At 37.3% G+C, this 20738-nt stretch overlaps 1 long non-coding RNA gene and 1 pseudogene across 2 annotated transcripts in view; one reads left to right on the forward strand and one right to left on the reverse strand.

Moving 5' to 3' along the window:
• The window catches only part of LOC309631804, a 200737-nt gene that overhangs the window by 71708 nt on the left and 108291 nt on the right, over positions 1 to 20738 (forward strand). The window lies entirely within an intron of this gene.
• LOC309631632 (liprin-alpha-2 pseudogene) lies at positions 1993 to 12491 on the reverse strand (annotated as a pseudogene). Its single transcript has one exon. The product of its transcript is annotated as a liprin-alpha-2 pseudogene (transcript).

Here is a 20738-nt window from a genome sequence, read left to right on the forward strand (position 1 = left end):
ACACTAATACTGTGTGTGTCTGTGTGTGAGACAGAGAATTTTATAAACAACTAAAACATGCTTTCTAAACTAGAGGAAGAAAAAAATTCATGAGGGAAAAGAAGTCATCCAGCATACAAGGAGGCAAGGGAAAAAGAGAAACACAGAAGTGGAAAAAATACTGCAAAATAAGAAAATACAAATGAATACAAATATATCAGTCATCACAATCTATATAATTTGACTAGGGTTCCAGTTAAAACCTGAGATCTTTAGATTATTTTCAAATTAACTATATATTATTTACCAGTTCACATTAAAAAATTCATAATAAGGACACCGAAAGGTAGTGAGTGAAAAGATGGGAAAATATGCACTAGGCAAATACTAACCAAAGCAAAGTTGATAGAGCTAAAGTGATACCAAATAAAACAGGCTTTAAGACAAAAACAATGTTCAAAATAAAGAGGGTCACAGGTATATACAATTCCCAGTTCACCAAGAAGAGAGTATATATAATTCTGAAGTTATATTTTCCTAAAATGTAGCTTTTTAAATATAGAGAGTAAAATTAGGAAAAATTACAAGGATAGAAAAATCCACCAGCACAGTTAGATTATATCACACCAATTTCAGTAATTGATTTTAAAAGTAGGCAAAAAAAAAAAAAAAAAAAAAATAACTAAGGATGAGGAGGATTTGAACACAATTTAAAAGCTTGATCTGGGGCTTCCCTGGTGGCGCAGTGGTTGAGAATCTGCCTGCTAATGCAGGGGACACGGGTTCGAGCCCTGGTCTGGGAGGATCCCACATGCCGCGGAGCAACTGGGCCCGTGAGCCACAACTACTGAGCCTGCGCGTCTGGAGCCTGTGCTCCGCAACAAGAGAGGCCACGATGGTGAGAGGCCCGCGCACCGCGATGAAGAGTGGCCCCCGCTTGCCGCAACTAGAGAAAGCCTTAGCACAGAAACAAAGACCCAACATAGCAATCAATCAATCAATCAATCAATTAAAAAAAAAAAAAAAACCTAAAAAAAAAAAAAGCTTGATCTAATGTGCATATATAGAATTCTGAGCTCACTAGTAGAATACATTTTCAAGTACATATGGAACATTTTTTTTGAAATGCATTATGAACTGGACATAAAGCAACTCCTTAATTTCAAAAATCTATATCATACATATCCTAATCTCTGAACTCAAGGAAATTAAGGTAGATGTAATTACCAAAAGGGGAATTTTTAAAATTCATGCATTTGAAATTTAAACACATGCTTTAATTACCCGTGGGTAAAAGAAACCACACAGAAATTTAAAACACTTAGAACCAAATGTGAATGAAAAACTATATATAAAAATTTCCAAGATGCAACTAGAGCATCTTCATATTAAAAGAATACTTTATAGCTTATTTTTTAGAAGTCTGAAAGTGAAAAGGATGCTATATATAGGCTGCAGAAAGCAAGCAGAAGTTATTTTGAAGCAGATGTAATGGTTCAAAATCTAAAATGATAGAACACACTAAAACTGACTCATGAAGAATTAGTTAATCCATATAGTCTATGACTATATATCAGTCAGGGTTCATTCAGGGAAACAGAAAAAACTAACATAGGAACTGTGTAAAGAGGTTTTAGGACAACTGAGGCAACAGGGATAGTAACAGCAGGCAGTATCTGTTACTTCTAGAGCTGTGGGAAAAAAGGAAGAGGTTACTATTTTTGGAATCTAACAGCTTGGAAAAGAGACTCCTCAGATCTCTGATTAGAGGGTGCTACCCAACAGGTGCTGATGTTCAGGAGTTCAGAGGAAGCCCCCCCCCCGTCCCTACAGATCTTCGAGTCAAACCACTGAGGAAGGAAGCACTGGCCATCTGGTGCTGGTGTCTCTAAGGAGAGACAGTGATGCTGGTTATGGGACTATAGAAAAAACTGGAACAAAAAATGTCACTGCTAAAGTAAAGAAACATTGCTGGGGTGCCATTAACAGGAAGCAAACACAGAAGTGCTCCAGCCTCCTAGTCTCCCTTCAGCAGCTGTTGGAAGAAACTAACAGGGAACCCAAAGGAAAGGAAAAATGTGGTTTGAAGAGTGTCAATTCCAGTATTGCAAAACAAAATAGAAAACAGTTTTTTTTTTTTTGAAGTTTTATTGGAGTACAGTTGATTTACAAGGTTGTGTTAGTTTCAGGTATGTAGCATAGTGATTCAGTTATCCATATACATATATTCATTCTTTTTCAGATTCTTTTCCCATATAGGTTATTACAGAACATTGAGTAGAGTTCCCTGTGCTATACAGTAGGTCCTTGTTGGTTCTCTATTTTATATATAGTAGTGTGTGTATGTTAATCCCAAGCTCCTAATTTATCCCTCCTCCCCTCCCTATCCCCTTTGGTAACCGTAAGTTTGCTTTCGAGTTCTGTGAGTCTGTTTCTGTTTTGTAAATAAGTTCACTTGTATCATTTTTTAGATTCCACATACAGTGATATCATATGATACCTACCTTTCTCTGTCTGATTTACTTAGTATGATAATCTCTAGTTTCATCCATGTTGCTGCAAATGGAATTATTTCATTTTTTTTTTGAAGGAAGGTAATCCACTTGGTATTTATAAAACATTAAATACTGAGGTACTTTCATAATTATGAAAACTGCTTAAGAAGTAGGGAGTTTAGCATTACAACTACAAAAAGTACTAATGCCTATAGCTCATTTCCTGAGATGTTAGATTAAATTAAAAAGAAAAATTCTGAAAAAGAGTAAACTCTTGGTCTTGTTGCTTGGCAGAAAAATCTAAACTTTAGAGGCTAGCTCAAAAGTCTATCTTGGTTGCAGGCTTCAAGTCTGGTAGGAATCACGGCTCCTCAGTTGAAAACCTAGTAAGAGTAGCAGCAAGGTTAATGAAGAGCAAGCTAAATCTCCTCAGAATAATTCATGCTGCCACAAATTTGCTCTGTGGACTTGGAGATGCTGCTATTCACCCAGCACTGGGAGAGGGAAGGAGCACAGATGGACTCACGGTTTCGGATGTCAGAGGAGCTGAAGGACTGGTTAGGGAAACCATCTCCTGGATTGCTAATTGGAGCTTTAAGCGATGCAGAGGATTGCTGATTCCAATTTCTCTCTGGATCTCAGTGTCTGATAAAGCAGACATGATGGCACCGCTCTTCATATTGGCTCTGCAGGCTGCCATGTACCAAGCAGGCATTCCCAACCAGAGCTCTAACCACGCGACTACAGTGGGCCCATCCCACTGGGCAAAAGGTAATCCCTTTCTCCAAGCTTCTTCTAGAAGTTCATGCTTTTTCTTCAGTCTTCTATCCTCAGTTTGAATTCCAAGTTTGCCTAACCCCGGGGACTCCTGAGCTGCAGCTTCAGTCTCCATAAAGCCTCGGCGCTGCCCAAGTCGAGGTTTTTCTTTTTTACCAAACAAACGTCTTATTGAAGACTTGATTCCTTTCTTCTTGGGGGCTTTGCGAAGAGAGTCTTGGCTGCTGTTGGCACTGCCAAGCCCAAGGCTTTCAGGCTTGAGGGAGGCAGTTAAACTACTTCGGGCATCATTGCGGTAGGAAGAAGGGAGGGTGTGAGTCATCCTGTTGGCTCTAGGGGGAGGGGGAGGAGAAGTTTCACATTTAACTGTTGATTTATCCTCCCGACCATCTACTTCTACCACTGCAATCTTTCTCCGAGGTTTCCTTAGATCACTTGGCAGTGTCATGACTCCCATCCGATCCATTTCCCTGGCAGGACTTCGAGGGGTGAGCTTTGGTGTTGAGTGTCCACTGGGGGGAGATGAACTGTTCAGTGAAGAAGCTGTAACCGAGGCAGTGATGGAGGTACCTGGAAGGACCATCGCTAAATTCAGGCCTTCCAGACTCACACTAGCCAGTCTATTCTCAGTTTCTTCAGCATGTAACTCTATATTGTTTTTTCTTCCTGAATTAGTCTGATTTCTTTGTTGACAGCATCCAGTTGTCCCTGAAGCATCATGGCTAGAGTCTGGGCATCAGAATGACCACTTGGAGAGTGAAGATCCATTGAGCTAAAAATCGTTTCTCTTTCATCATCATCAATGTCAGATATTTCTGTGTCACTTTCAAAAGGGTGACTGCTTAGCACTCCAATTTGTTGTGTTCTATTCCATTCATGATCCCCAAGAGATTTCACCTTTGGCTCATCTCTCCGCACACCCATGTGACCTCTCCTTGGTCTTCTTATTACTTTAGTTGCTCTGTAATCAGACTGGCTGTCCACTAGGGATCCAACAGAGTACCGCAGCTCAGCTGAGGTGTCTAGATGAGTTCTTGACATTGTGGGTTCAATTAAAGAGTCAGTTCTCATTTTCATCTGGTCAAGTTCATATCTCAGCTTTTCAGTTTCTTCTGCTAATCTTTCCTTATCATGTAAAGATTCTTCCAGATTCTTTCTGAAAGTTTCTGATTCTTGAATTAAAACATTCCTCTCTTCTAGAGCAGCCATTCATTCCTTTAAGTGTAGCTGTAAGCGTTCATTGGATTCAGTCAGAAGTCTATCCACAGTATCGGATAATCTTTTGTTGTACTCCTCGTTCATTTTCTCTCTTTGCCTAGCTCTTTGAAGTTCTTGATTTTTCTCTTCAATTTGACCTTCTAGATGCCTCATACGTTCTTCAATGTTTCCATGTCTTTCTTCAGCCTTTGTCAGGGCTGCAATTCTCTGAGCCAGTTCAGCCTCTACTTCAGGTAAGCTGTCAGCTTTTCCCATAGTTTGCTGTAACTTTTGCTCAGCCAGCTCAAGACGCTCTCGTAACTGTCTGTTCTTCTCTTCCATCTGCCATAGGATGGCCTCTTTATTTGCTAACTCATTTTCTAGTTTGTCATTCATGTCATGTATGGAGGTAGATTCTCTCTGAGCACTGAGGTGACGCTTCTCAAGGGTGGCGATTCTTTCTTCCATATCTTCCTTCTGTGCCATGACCTCCCTAATGTCCCTTTGATACTTAGTGTTCATTTCTTCTGTTTTAATGAGATCCTTTCTTGCTGTCTCTGCTTCCGTTCCACCTCTCCCACTCGAGAAGAAAGGCCTGCTAAACGTTCTTTCATTTTGGCCATTTCATAGTTTTGTTTTTCAAGCAATTCTTGTAGTTCAACTATTGGACTTGTTTCATCAGTTGAGTCTATAGAGCCATTGGACAAACGCTTTTCATGGACTTTCTGGCCAGGTTCCATCCCTTCAAGATGTTCTGATTATGTGGATCCCTCACTTGATGGCATTTTTCTTTGTATATGAACATTTTGTTCATGCAAGGCAACAGTCTCCTGATTAACAGCAGCTAGTTCTTCCAGTGCAGAGACTCTTTCTAAAGAAACCCTCAGTTGCTCCCTTACCTTTCATCCAAGGCCTTGAGGTGCTCAAATAAAGATTGCAGCACCCTGAGAACCTCAACTTCGCTGGACACTCCAGAGGGGGACGGGGCTTCTCGCTTCACCACTGTCATTCTTAGTGACCTTTCATATCGTGACACAGGGCACTCCAAATGCTTCAGTAACAGTCTTGTATTGTTTCTTTCAGCTTTAAGTTCAGAAATTTCTTCTTCCTTTTCTAGAACTTGTTCCCTGCAGGCATTTAATTCTTTTGTCAGTGCAGCAAATTCCAGTAGATCAACCCCCTTAGAACCAGTCAGCCCTCCTGTTAGGGATTCAATATCCTGCTGGTGTTGGAGGGTCTCCTGCAGAGGTGGGGAGTGGCTGTGGCTCACTGCGGGGACAAGGACACTGGCAGCAGAAGTTCTGGGAAGTACTCCTTGGTGTGAGCCTTCCCAAAGTCTGCCATTAGCCCCACCAAAGAGCCTCTAGGCTCCAGTCTATTCCATTCTTTTTTATGGCTGAGTAATATTCCATTGTATATATGTACCACATCTTCTTTATCCATTCATGTGTTGATGGATATTTAGGTTGCTTCCATGTCTTGGCTATTATGCAAATAATAGCTATTTGCTATTATTGCAAATAATGTTGCAATGAACATTCTGTATCTTTTTAAATTATGGTTTTCTCCAGATATATGCCTGGAGTGCAATTGCTGGATCATGTGCTAGTTCTATTTTTAGCTTTTTAGGGAACCTCCATACTGTTTTCCATAGTGGTTGTACCAATTTACATTCCCACCAACAGTGTAAGAGGGTTCCCTTTTCTCCACACCCTCTCCAGCATTTATTGTTTGTAGACTTTTTGATAATGGCCATTCTGACTGGTGTGAGGTGATACCTCATTGTAGTTCTGATTTGCATTTCTCTAATATTATAATTAGTGATGTTGAGCATCTTTTCATGTGCAGGAACTGTTACTTTTGAGCACAGAGAAGATAATTCCATAGTCCTGGGCACTTGTGGTAGAGAAGAAGAAATTCTGAAAATAAATGAGCTAAATATACAACTTTAAGAAGTTAGAAAAACAGAATAACTCTAAAGAAATTAGACAGGTCTAATTAATAAAGATAAAAATAAGTGAAATAGAATATAAAGATTCAATAGACAGAATGGGCAAAGCCAAAATATAGTTCTTCAAAAAGAATAAGAAAATTGACAAAACAAAACTGAAAAAGAAAAAGGCATAGGTAAATAATTTGGGAAAATGAAAAGGAAGACATACAAATACTGCAGAAATCAAGCAGAGGGTATTATGAACAACTGTATGCCAAAAACTTTTGAAATATGTGAAATGGTCAAATTATTAAAACAGTTTCAATAAGTAGAAACTCTAGTCTATGGCCATTGAAGAAATTAGACTTGTAGTCATTTTTCCCCCACAAATCAAACACCAGGCTCAGATTGTTTTATAGGACAATTCTACTTCTTTCAAGGAAAAGAAGAATTTTTCACAAACTCTTTAGGGACTATTAAAAAAAAAACAACAGAGTAGAATATTCCTTCTAAGAGTTACAACTTAATACCAAAACCACAATTAGTAAAAGAAAAGATATAGGCCAGTTCAAAGAACAAATTTGTCAGTGTATATAAAAAGACAAGATGTACTCAGTAGTGAAATGCTAAAAGTGTTCTCCTTAAGGAACAGTATAAACATACTCACTGTCAGCATGGGTATTCAACATTGTACTGGAGGTCTTAAGATAATGCAACAAGGAAAAAATGGTAGAAAAGTAATGGAAGGGGAAAAACGTCATCTATAGATGATATGATCGTCTACATAGACGACACAAAGGGGGATATACAAATTACTGAAATTATTATGGAAACCTGTCAAGGTGGCATTGCATAAGATTAATACACAAAAAACAACTGCATTTCTATATACCAGCAACAAACAGAAAATTCAATTTTTTTTAAAGTTACTATTTACACAGCAACTGAAAATAGATGGTACTTAGGAATACATATATCAAACAATAAACAAGCCTTCTATAGGGAAAATAATAAAACTGAGTCAAAAGACATTTAAAGAGTTCTAAATAAAGAGAGATACATGTTATGTTCATCTATTGAAGAGTTAATATTGTAAAGATATAAGTGCTTTCTCAAGTTATTCATATTTACTGGAATTACAGATATTTTTAAAAGGTTTAAAAATTTAGATGGAAGAGCAAAGAACCAAGACAGTCCTAAAGAATCAAGTAGAGAGAATTTTCCTGCCAGAAAAATTCATAATAATTAAAACTGTAACTGGTGCAGAGATAGAGCAATGGAATAGAATGGAAAAATAAGAAAATGGTCTCTGCACATAGAAAACTTGACATAAGGCACAACTAAATTCAGGATTAGTGGGAAAGGACAGATTATTCAATAAATGGTTCTAGAATAATTGCTCATCTATAAGGACAAAATTGTAAACTGATCCTTAACTCATACCTTACACAAAAAAATCAGTTTATAACGTATCAAGCTGTAAGTACAAAAGGCAAAACATTAGAAATTCTAGAAGAATATAAAAGAGAAAAACCTCTATATCCTTACGGATTTCTTAAACAAAAATTATGTAAACTGTAACAAGTATTGAGAAATTCAGCTTCATCACAATTCAGAACCATGCATTAAAAGACCCTTGTAAAGACTTGTGGTTGCCAAGGGGGAGGGGATTGGGGGAGGAATGGATTGGTAGTTTGGGATTAGCAGATGCAAACTATTATATGTAGAATGGATAAACAACAAGGTTCTACTGTACAGCACAGGGAACTGTATTCAATATCCTGTGATAACCCACAATGGAAAAGAATATGAAAAAGAATGTGTATATATGTATAACTGAATCACTTTGCTGTGCAGCAGATACTGACACAACATTGTAAATCAACTATACTTCAATTAAAAAAAAAAAAAGACCCTGTAAAGAGTGTAAAAGACAAACCACAAACTGAGAAAATATATTTCTGATACACATAACAAAAAATATAAAAAGGACTAGTGTCTACGATATATAAAAACCTCATGTGTCAATAGAAAAATATAAACAATCAATTGTTTATTTATTTATTGGGTGACACAAATAGCCAATAAATATCAAAAGATTCTCTACCTCATTACAATCAGTGAACATTTAAATAATGATATACCATTTCACAGCTGCCAGACTAGAAAAAAATTAAAGTCTGACAAAACCAAGTGACGAGAGGAACATAGAACAGTAGAATTTCTCGGAGCAGGTAGGAACACAAATTGGGACAATTATCTTGGGGAATAATTTACCTACCATTCAACTTCCATGTGCATAAACCCCTTGCCCCAGCAATTCTAATCCAAATCTTTGCACATGTGCACCAAGAAACATGATGAAAAATGTTCATAGTAGCATTGTTCATAATAGCAACAAACACTAGACACAGCTCAATTGTCCATTGAAATTAGAATGGATAAATTGTAGTATAATCACGTAATGAAATACTGTGCTGTAATAAAAATGAACTACAGCTATAGGCACCAAGATAAATGAATTTCAGAAAAAAATTTGAGCTCAAAAAGCAAATTGCAGAATACAGAAGTACAGTTCCATTCATATGAAGTTCAAAAATAGGCATAGCTAAACAATATATTGTTCGTGGACACACACATGTGATTAAAATATGAAGAAAAGCTAGAGGGAGATTATCAAAAACTTAGGATAGTGATTGCATCTGGGAAGGAGAGAGTGGTGTTGCTATCATGGAGGGGTACACAGTAGCCTTCAAAAATATTAGTAATGTTCTGTTTTTTAAGCTGGCTGATAAGCAAAGTTTGTTCTTTTTATTTTTGTTATTTTATACAGTTATACACTTTTACTCTGTATGATACACTCATAATGAAATATTTTATAAAATTTAAAAAATTTTACTTTCATATTAGATACTTGGTTTGGCTTTAAAAAGAAGCCAATGGATTTGTTTAATATTTTTCTTTATCCTAGTCTGATAAATTTCACTGCCTCCTTGGGTTACAACATTAAACATTTTAAACCACCGTCCTCAAAAAAAAAGTCTAAATAATTTTGAACTATTTAACTTTTGGTTTTTTACAAACATGTATGTATATACATATATATGAATTTTAAGATGACACCTATGAAAGAGTTTAAAGACATACATACCTATACAAATGCAAGCTAATATAGACATGGTACATGTATTTTTTTTTTGAATTTTTGAGTTTTCTTTTATATATTTTTTTATACAGCAGGTTCTTATTAGTTAACCATTTCATACATATTAGTGTATATATGTCAATCCCAATCTCCCAATTCATCACACCACCACGACCCCACCCAGCTTTCCCCCCTTGGTGTCCGTACAATTGTTCTCTACATCTGTGTCTCAATTTCTGCCCTGCAAACTGGTTCATCTGTACCATTTTTCTAGGTTCCACATATATGCATTAATATACGATTTTTGTTTTTCTCTTTCTGACTTACTTCACTCTGTATGACAGTGTCTAGATCCGTCCACGACTCTACAAATGACCCAGTTTTGTTCCTTTTTATGGCTGAGTAATATTCCATTGTATATATGTACCATATCTTCTTTATCCATTTGTCTGTCGATGGGCATTTAGGTTGCTTCCATGTCCTGGATGTTGTAAATAGTGCTGCAATGAACATTGGGGTGCATGTGTCTTTTTGAATTATGGTTTTCTCTGGGTATATGCCCAGTAGTGAGATTGCTGCATCATATGGTAATTCTATTTTTAGTTTTTGAAGGAACCTCCATACTGCTCTCCATAGTGGCTGTATCAATTTACATTCTCACCAACAGTGCAAGAGGGTTCCCTTTTCCCCACACCCTCTTCAGCGTTTGTTGTTTGTAGGTTTTCTGATGATGCCCATTCTAAGTGGTGTGAGGTGATACCTCATTGCAGTTTTGATTTGCATTTCTCTAATAATTAGTGATGTTGAGCAGCTTTTCATGTGCTTCTTGGGCATCTGTATGTTTTCTTTGAAAGAATGTCTATTTAGATCTTCTGCCCATTTTTGGATTGGGTTGTTTGTATTTTTAATATTGAGCTGCATGAGCTGTTTATATATTTTGGAGATTAATCCTTTGTCCATTGATTCGTTTGCAAATATTTTCTCCCATCCTGAGGGTTGTCTTTTCATCTTGTTTGTAGTTTCCTTTGCTGTGCAAAAGCTTTTAAGTTTCATTAGGTCCCAATTGTTTATTTTTGTTTTCATTTCCATTACTCTAGGAGGTGGATCAAAAAAGATCTTGCTGTGATTTATGTCAAAGAGGGTTCTTCCTAAGTTTTCCTCTAAGAGTTTTATAGTGTCTGGTCTTACATTTAGGTCTTTAATCCATTTTGAGTTTATTTTTGTGTATGGTGCTGGGGAGTGTTCTAATTTCATTCTTTTACGTGTAGCTGTCCAGTTCTCCCAGTACCACTTATTAAAGAGACTGTCTTTTCTCCATTGTATATCCCTGCCTCCTTTGTCATATATTAGTTGACCATATGTGTGTGGGTTTATCTCTGGGCTTTCTATCCTGTTCCATTGATCTATATTTCTGTTTTTGTGCCAGTACCATATTGTCTTGATTACTGTAGCTTTGTAGTATAGTCTGAAGTCAGGGAGTCTGATTCCTCCAGCTCCATTTTTTTTGCTCAAGACCACTTTGGCTATTCGGGGTCTTTTGTGTCTCTGTACAAATTTTAAGATTTTTTGTTCTAGTTCTGTAAAAAATGCCATTGGTAATTGGTAGGTTTATTCCTAGGTATTTTATTCTTGTTATTGCAATGGTAAATGGGAGTGTTTCCTTAATTTCTCTTTCAGATTTTTCATCATTAGTGTATAGGAATGCAAGAGATTTCTGTGCATTACAGAAAGTTGTATCCTGCAACTTTACCAAATTCATTGATTAGTTCTAGTAGTTCTCTGGTGGCACCTTTAGGATTCTCTATGTATACTATCATGTCATCTGCAAACAGTGACAGTTTTACTTCTTGTATTCCAATTTGTATTCTTTTTATTTCTTTTTCTTCTCTGATTGCCACGGCTAGGACTTCCAAAACTATGTTGAATAATAGTGGTGAGAGTGGACATCCTTGTCTTGTTCCTGATCTTAGAGGAAATGCTTTCAGTTTTCACCATTGAGAATGATATTGGCCGTGGGTTTGTCATATATGGCCTTTATTATGTTGAGGTAGGTTCCCTCTATGCCCACTTTCTGGAGAGTTTTTATCATAAATGGATGTTGAATTTTGTCAAAAGCTTTTTCTGCATCTGTTGAGATGATCATATGGTTTTTCTTCTTCAGTTTGTTAATATGGTGTACCACACTGACTGACTTGCGTATACTGAAGAATCCTGGCATCCCTGGGATAAATCCCACTTGATCATGGTGTATGATCCTTTTAATGTGTTGTTGGATTCTGTTTGCTAGTATTTTGTTGAGGATTTTTGCATCTATATTTATCAGTGATATTGGTGTGTAATTTTCTTTTTTTGTAGTATCTTTGTCTGGTTTTGGTATCAGGGTGATGGTGACCTCATAGAATATGTTTGGGAGTGTTCCTTCCTCTGCAAGTTTTTGGAAGAGTTTGAGAAGGATGGGTGTTAGCTCTTCTCTAAATGTTTGATAGAATTCACCTGTGAAGCCATCTGGTCCTGGACTTCTGTTTGTTGGAAGATTTTTAATCACAGTTTCAATTTCATTACTTGTGATTGGTCTGTTCATATTTTCTATTTCTTCCTGGTTCAGTCTTGGAAGGTTATACCTTTCTAAGAATTTGTCCATTTCTTCCAGGTTGTCCATTTTATTGGCATAGAGTTGCTTGTAGTCATCTCTTAAGATGCTTTGTATTTCTGCGGTGTCTGTTGTAACTTCTCCTTTTTCATTTCTAATTTTATTGATTTGAGTCCTCTCTCTCTTTTTCTTGATGAGTCTGGCTAATGGCTTATCAATTTTGTTTATCTTCTCAAAGAACCACCTTTTAGTTTTATTGATCTTTCCTATTGCTTTCTTTGTTTCTATTTCATTTATTTCTGCTCTGATCTTTATGATTTCTTTCCTTCTGCTAACTTTGGGTTTTGATTGTTCTTCTTTCTCTAGTTCCTTTAGGTGTAATGTTATATTGTTTATTTGAGATTTTTGTTTCTTGAGGTAAGCTTGTATAGCTATAAACTTCCCTCTTAGAACTGCTTTTGCTGCATCCCGTAGGTTTTGGATCGTCATGTTTTCATTGTCATTTGTCTCTATGTATTTTTTGATTTCCTCTTTGATTTCTTCAGTGATCTCTTGGTTATTTAGTAACGTATTGTTTAGACTCCATGTGTTGGTGTTTTTTACGTTTTTCTCCCTGTAATTGATTTCTAATCTCATAGCATTGTGGTCAGAAAAGATGCTTGATATGATTTCAATTTTCTTCAATTTACTGAGGCTTGATTTGTGACCCAAGATGTGATGTGTCCTGCAGAATGTTCCGTGTGCACTTGAGGAGAAAGTGTAATCTGCTGTTTTTGGATGGAATGTCCTATAAATATCAATTAAATCTATCTGGTCTAGTGTGTCATTTAAAGCTTCTGTTTCCTTATTTATTTTCGTTTTGGATGATCTGTCCATTGGTGTAAGTGAGGTGTTAAAGTCCCCCATTATTATTGTGTTACTGTCAATTTCCTCTTTTATAGCTGTTAGCAGTTGCCTTATGTATTGAGGTGCTCCTATGTTGGGTGCATATATATTTATAATTGTTGTATCTTCTTCTTGGATTGCTCCCTTGATCATTATGTAGTGTCCTTCCTTTTCTCTTGTAACCTTCTTTATTTTAAAGTCTATTTTATCTGATATGAGTATTACTACTCCAGCTTTCTTTTGATTTCCATTTGCATGGAATATCTTTTTCCATCCCCTCACTTTCAGTCTGTATGTGTCCCTAGATCTGAAGTGGCTCTCTTCTAGACAACATATATATGGGTCTTGTTTTTTGTATCCATTCAGCGAACCTGTGTCTTTTGGTTGGAGTATTTAATCCATTCACATTTAAGGTAATTATCGATATGTATGTTCCTATTACCATTTTCTTAATTGTTTTAGGTTTGTTTTTTAGGTCCTTTTGTTCTCTTGTGTTTCCCACTTACAGAAGTTCCTTTATCATTTGTTGTAGAGCTGGTTTGGTGGTGCTGAATTCTCTTAGCTTTTGCTTGTCTGTAAAGCTTTTGATTTCTCCATCGAATCTGAATGAGATCCTTGCTTGGTAGAGTAATCTTGGTTGTAGGTTCTTCCCTTTCATCATTTTAAATATATCATGCCACTCCCTTCTGGCTTGTAGAGTTTCTGCTGAGAAATCAGCTGTTAACCTTATGGGAGTTCCGTTGTATGTTATTTGTCGTTTTTCCTTTGCTGCTTTCAATAATTTTTCTTTGTCTTTATTTTTTTCCAATTTGATTAACATGTGTCTCAGTGTATTTCTCCTTCTATTTATCCTGTATGGGGGTCTCTGTGCTTCCTGGACTTGGGTGGCTATTTCCTTTCCCATGTTAGGGAAGTTTTCAACTATAATCTCTTCAAATATTTTCTCGGGTCCTTTCTCTCTCTCCTCTCCTTCTGGGACCCCTATAATGCAAATGTTGTTGCGTTTAATGTTGTCCCAGAGGTCTCTTAGGCTGTCTTCATTTCTTTTCATTCTTTTTTCTTTATTCTGTTCCGCAGCAGTGAATTCCACCATTCTGTCTTCCAGGTCACTTATCCGTTCTTCTGCCTCAGTTATTCTGCTATTGATTCCTTCTAGTGTAGTTTTCATTTCAGTTATTGTATTGTTCATCTCTGTTTGTTTGTTCTTTAATTTTTCTAGGTCTTTGTTAAACATTTCTTGCATCTTCTCGATCTTTGCTTCCATTCTTTTTCCAAGGTCCTGGATCATCTTCACTATCATTATTCTGAATTCTTTTTCTGGAATGTTGCCTATCTCCACTTCATTTAGTTGTTTTTCTGGGGTTTTATCTTGTTCCTTCATCTGGTACATAGCCCTCTGCCTTTTCATCTTGTCTATCTTTCTGTGAATGTGGTTTTTGTTCCACAGGCTGCAGGATTGTAGTTCTTCTTGCTTCTGCTCTCTGCCCTCTGGTGGATGAGGCTATCTAAGAGGCTTGAGCAAGTTTCCTGATGGGAGGGACTGGTGGTGGGTAGAGCTGGCTGTTGTTCTGGTGGACAGAACTCAGTAAAACTTTAATCCACTGTCTGCTGAAGGGTGTGGCTGGGTTCCCTCCCTGGTGGTTGTTTGGCCTGAGGCAACCCAACACTGGCGCCTACCCAGCTCTTTGGTGGGGCTAATGGCAGACTCTGGGAGGGCCCATACCAAGGAGTACTTGCCAGAATTTCTGCTGCCTGTGTTCTTGTCCTCATGGTGAAACACAGCCACCCACTGCCTCTGCAGGAGACCCTCCAACACTTGCAGGTAGGTCTGGTTCAGTCTCCTATGGTGTCACTGCTCCTGTCCTTGTGTCCCTGTACACACACTACTTTTTGTGTGCCCTCCAAGAGTGGAGTCTCTGTTTCCCCCAGTCCTGTCGACATCCTGCAATCAAATCCCGCTAGCCTTCAAAGTCTGATTTTCTAGGAATTCCTCCTCCCGTTGCCAGACCCCCAGGTTGGGAAGCCTGACGTGGGGCTCAGAACCTTCACTCCAGTAGGTGGACTTCTGTGGTATAAGTGTTCTCCAGTCTTTTAGTCACCCACCCAGCAGTTATGGGATTTGATTTTATTGTGATTGCACCCCTCCTACTGTCTCATTGCAGCTTCTCCTTTGTCTGTGGATGTGGGGTATCTTTTTTGGTGAGTTCCAGTATCTTCCTGTTGATGATTGTTCGGCAGTTAGTTGTGGTTACAGTGCTCTCGCAAGAGGGAGTGAGAGCACGTCCTTCTACGCCGCCATCTTGAACCTATATTTTCGACATGGTGCATGTCTCAAAGGATAGGTAGAATCACTATTGTTTGTGGACTAAGCAGAATGTGGCTAAAGATCAAATTAGATGGTTATACACTGAAATCTCGAGTAAACCTCTTTCTTGTTTTTGTTTTAATACTATGAAGACAAGATGGTTTTGTCAACTGAAAAAAATGCACAACCTTAGAAGTTGAGAATTGTGTTTTATTAGGTGGCTTTACTGAGGACTGTAACATAGGAAGCAGCCTCTCAGATAGCTCTGAGGAATGGTTCCCAATAGGTATGAGAGAAGCCAGGGTATATAGGAGTTTTAGCTGGGGTGGGGGTGGAGAAACATGTAGTAGAACATCAAAAGATTACTGCTAATCACAAAAAGCAGACATCTCAATTTAATGATTTTAATGATTTTCTGTATATGGGAAGATGCAAGAGTCTGGGCTTATTGATATCATTCCTTTGATATGCGCCTTAACTTTATAGGGCCAGTATCATGTTTTTCTCCATCCTGAATTCCCCTCAGGGTGCACGGGGTGGGGGGCTGATGCAGTGGCTCATGGCTTTATGGCCACAACATCCTTTGTTTACTGAAACAGGAGGTGACATTCTTTGTCCACATTTGAGAAGAGCAGAGATGGGAATAGAACCTCATGTATCTTTGCAGAATAAACTAGGGTTTCCTGATATGTGACATAAATGTGGAAGGAGGAGAAGAGAAACCATTTTCACGAAAAGGAATGAAGTAGTTAAAGTACGTCTCACTAAAAAGTCAGAAGTTCTCCCACCTTAGTCTCTATACCTCCCCATTCCCACCAAAAATAGGATTTATCAGGCTGGGTGTATAAGAGTTCACGAGATCATTCCAAGAAAAAGTGCCAAACTTTAGTGAAAACTGATACATCCAAGATGGTATGCAAGGTATTTAACAATCAGTTCAGTGCATGACCAGTCAGAAATTATGGTAGCAAGCCCTTAAGTTGTATCAGTGCATCTTAATATCAAGACTGGTATTTGTCGACCTTTTAATTTGTTTTATAGAGGTGGTGTCTGTTTTTTATCCTAGAATAGTGCCTTGCACACAGTAGTTGCTGAATAAATATTTGTTGAGTGAATGACATGTTTAAAATTTTAAAAGCAGAGAGTAAAAACTATAAAAGCTATTAGAACAGAGTAAATATTTATAAAGGCAATTTCATGTAGCCTGAGAGTAATAGCAGGAGATGAAAAACAGCAATTAGGAATGCTAGGGAGCAGAACACAGAAACTGCAAGGTACATGGGATTTGGAGTCTGAAAGATGTGAGTTCAAAACTCTTTGCTGGCTACTGGATTTGTAATCTCATATAAAGCTTCTCTGTTGTTTTACTGGCTGTTTTTTGGGTTTGGTTTGGTTTTCCTGCGTGTGTTTTTTAAAAATTTTTATTGGAGTATAGTTGATTTAAAATGTTGTGCTAGTTTCTGCTGTACAGCAAAGTGTATCATTCATACATATACATATATTCACTCTTTTTTAGATACTTTTCCCATATAGGTCATTACAGAATATTGAGAAGAGTTCCCTGTGCTATACAGTAGGTCCTTATTAGTTATCTATTTTATATATAGTAGTGTGTATTTGTCAATCCGAATCAAATACAGGCTGTTTTTAAGGTCTTTGTCTTTCATCTTCAGCATTTTCACTAAGATGAAATGTAGGGTTCTATTCTGCTTGGGACTCACATTTTCTGAGCATGAAGATTCCTGTCTTTCATCAATTCTGGAGATTCTCAGCTAATATTTCTTTAAATACTGACTCTTCTTTTTATCTAAAATTGATTTTAGACACATAGTGAGCCTTCTCTTTCTCTCCTCCATGTCTTAAACTCTTTTACATTTTCCCTGTTTTTATCTTTTCTCTGCTACATCTTTGATTTCAATGATTTTCTGTGTTTTGTCTGAACTGCTATTTGACTTTCCCACTGAGACTTTAACTTCAGTGATCATATATTTCAAGTCTAGAAGTTCTATTTGTTGTCTTAAATCTTAAATCTCTTTTCCCCCTTGTGTCTTGTTATTCTGTTTCTATTTATTTCATGATAAGTGGGACTTTGCCTGTGGGAATCTTTTCTGGTCTGAGCTGAAGAGGTTTCTCTCTAAAATAGTTGTACGTTTGTTTCTGACAGATCTGTCAGGCATATTCCTAGCCCAAACCCCTTTCATGCTATTTCCTTAGCTGGAATTTCATACTCTACATGGTAGCATCGATTAGAATTGCAAACTCTAGGGAAAAAATGCCCCCAAGTGTAATGAATTCTTAGGGAAGCCCTTTTTGCTTCCTCTACCCGGAGCCAAAGCAAAGGAAGACAAGTTCTTTCCTTGCCTATCTGTGCTGAAGGGCAGATTTTTTTTCCCTAAATTTCCCTTTAACTGAGGATGTAGTTAGTCAAAGTTCCCTGCTTTTTGTAAGAGTTTCAATTCCATGTCCTGTGAACCCTCCATTTTCTCTATGAGCTCAAAGGCTTTATCTCATGGTCTTTCCTGGATGTTATACCTCTAACCTCCCGGGGTTTCTTGCTGTTTTCATTTCCGAATTTGTACTTGCCTTCTGGGGATTTCCTCTTATTGAAAACTCAGCTACGCGCAGTTCGTTTTGTTGAGGGGAAGTTCTCAGGTTATCTTCCTTGCTGCAAAAAATGGAAATCTCCCACTTCCTAATATTAGGTCCAGTTATATGACTTGTTGATATTTGACCATTTTGACCTATACAATTTTATGTTTCATAATATCATAATTCTTAAATATTTAACTTAAGTATTTTCTACCCCTCAGGGTTGATACAAGGATTAAATGAGATAATATATGTAAAGATCTTATCAGTTTGGACATGTAGTTAACAATAAATGGTAGTTTCACATTATAAACATATATGTCCATAAATGCATAAAATACTATGTGAAGGATACATATCACAAATATATGTACTCTTAGCAGGATTTGCTCCACGGGAGGGGAATTTAATTGCTGGAAACAGGGAAGGAAAGAGACAATTTTTCCTGTAAACTCCTTGGTAACTTCTGAATTTTGAACTATTTGCATATATTCCCTATTCAAAAATTATTGTAGAAATGAAAAATTATAAACCCATCAAACTGTCTGACATGCTATATATAAGGTAGAGCATGAGATCTGGGGATGGATTTTCACTTTTCCGCTATATATTTGGTGATGTTTGAATTTTTCTAATAAATGTGTTTATATGCTATGTTTATAATTTAAATATTAAAGCTAAAAAAATCACTTGGACATATGTCCATATGGGTATGACACATTATTTTAACCTATTTGTATGTCAGGACCAAGGTTACCATTAGCTTAAAGACAATCAGTGGGCAACTCATTCTAATTTGGTGTGAAGAGCAACAGCAACAAAAGATTTTAAACAAGGTAGTTTCAAAAGCTAAACTTTAGAGACAGCAGAGATATTTTATAGTCATAAATTACATTCTGTGCTTTGAATATTTTAGAGAAGATATTCGGCCTCAGAGTAGAAGCAATCATTGCCAAGACATGGTAGAAAAAAATGAGACATTGTTTTCTTGTGTTGGCAATTTTTCTTAAAGCAACCACTGCTTTTTAAAACAGGCTCTCACCATGACTCCTCTGTATGGTGTGATAATGAAGACATTTACTACAAAGATGCTAATGGATTTTTTAAGCTGTACCTTCATTTGGGGATGTTTCCCTAAAAAATATGAGGTCATTAAAAGAAGTTATCACAGCATTTTAAGTGCCCAACATCCTTCTAATTACTCACCCAGTATGGCAGGAGGAGAGCCTTCCGTGTCTCTGGACAAGTAGAATTTACGTTAAATTATTTTTCCTTAGGCATGTGAGGTAATGTGGTATTGTATTGACATTTTTCCCCCGCATTCGGTCTACATCAAGCTTGCTTCACCCCTGCACTACTGACATTTCAGGCCTGCTAACTCTTCGTGGTGGGAGCTGTCCTGCGCCCTGTAAGATGCGTAACAGCACCCCCAGTTTCTATCCCTAGATGTCAGTAGCACTCCCCCTTCAGTTTTTTCTACAGACATTGCTAAATATTCTCTGGCGGACAAGATTGCTGATTGAGAGAGATTTGAGCAATCTACCTCTTGCTAAATTCTTTGGTCTGAGCCTATATGGGTGAGTTAAGTGTCAAGATCGAGAAGAAACACCTTGAAAGTCTTTCTGTGGCTTAATGAGGAGGAAACTCATAGCTTAGCCTGGTTCTCTCACTAGATAAACAGAAGAGGCACAGTGACAACATCCCAGTGCTACTCAAAAGAAATGCCAGTGTCCTTCCATTGACACTTATGAAATGTCAGTTTGGAAGGTACTCCTGCTGGTCATATAGACAAAGTCCATTTGTAAATAGTACCCGGGCATTCTTTTGGGTACAAGCTCATATATAAAGGAGCACAGAAAAGACTGGCAGGAAGGTCTTAGGCCATATTCCCCTCCTTGGCTCGTTAAGAAGAATCACATTATGTCTGTCTTCTCAGCCAAATATACCCATCTGCACACAACACAGCTTAGAAATGTTTGCTTGCTCTTAATTCAGCTAGTATATATTGGACAACTTAAAAATTCTAGGTTGAGGATTTCTGTTTAAAACATTGCCATCCACTCATATCATGTTCATTTCCAAATTACTTAAAACTTTGCACTTAAGAATATTAACTTTGTAAAAGTCTAACTTGGCGTGTAAAGAGAGAGCAAATTTGCGAAAATTTCTCTTTAAAAAGTGAATCAGAGACTCATATTAATCTAGGAGTTTTTCTCCCTTGTCCTACCTTCTTTAAAGAATAGTAAACATTTTCATGCAAAATGGAATTACTTGTAGGGATTCCTGCTCTGAGCATAGTAAATAAACTATAATTTGCAAAGTCCATTGTCAAGGATCAACATTAAAAAGTGAATAATCATAGTCAATTGGGTGCAAGTTTTTATCATTTAAATATCACCGAATATGCTTGAATAGGCATATTTAATTTTTAAAAATTAAAACAGTAAAATTATTCAGGGTTTTTTTTAATTAAAAAAAAAATTTTAACATCCTTATTGGAGTATAATTGCTTTACATTGTTGTGTTAGTTTCTGCTGTATAACAAAGTGAATCAGCTATACTATACATATATCCCCATATCTCCTCCCTCATACATCTACCTCCCACCCTCCCTATCCCACCCCTCTAGGTGGTCACAAAGCGCAGAACTGGTCTCCTTGTGCTATGCGGTTGCTTCCGACTAGCTATCTATTTTACATTTGGTAGTGTATATATGTCCATGCCACTCTCTCACTTCGTCCCAGCTTACCCTTCCCCCTCCCCGTGTCCTCAAGTCCATTCTCTACGTCTGCGTCTTTATTCCTGTCCTGGCCCTAGATTCATCAGAACCTTTTTTTTTTTTC

The sequence above is a fragment of the Balaenoptera borealis genome (assembly GCF_965194805.1).
Source record: "Balaenoptera borealis genome assembly, chromosome: 7".
Lineage (NCBI taxonomy): Eukaryota > Metazoa > Chordata > Mammalia > Artiodactyla > Balaenopteridae > Balaenoptera > Balaenoptera borealis.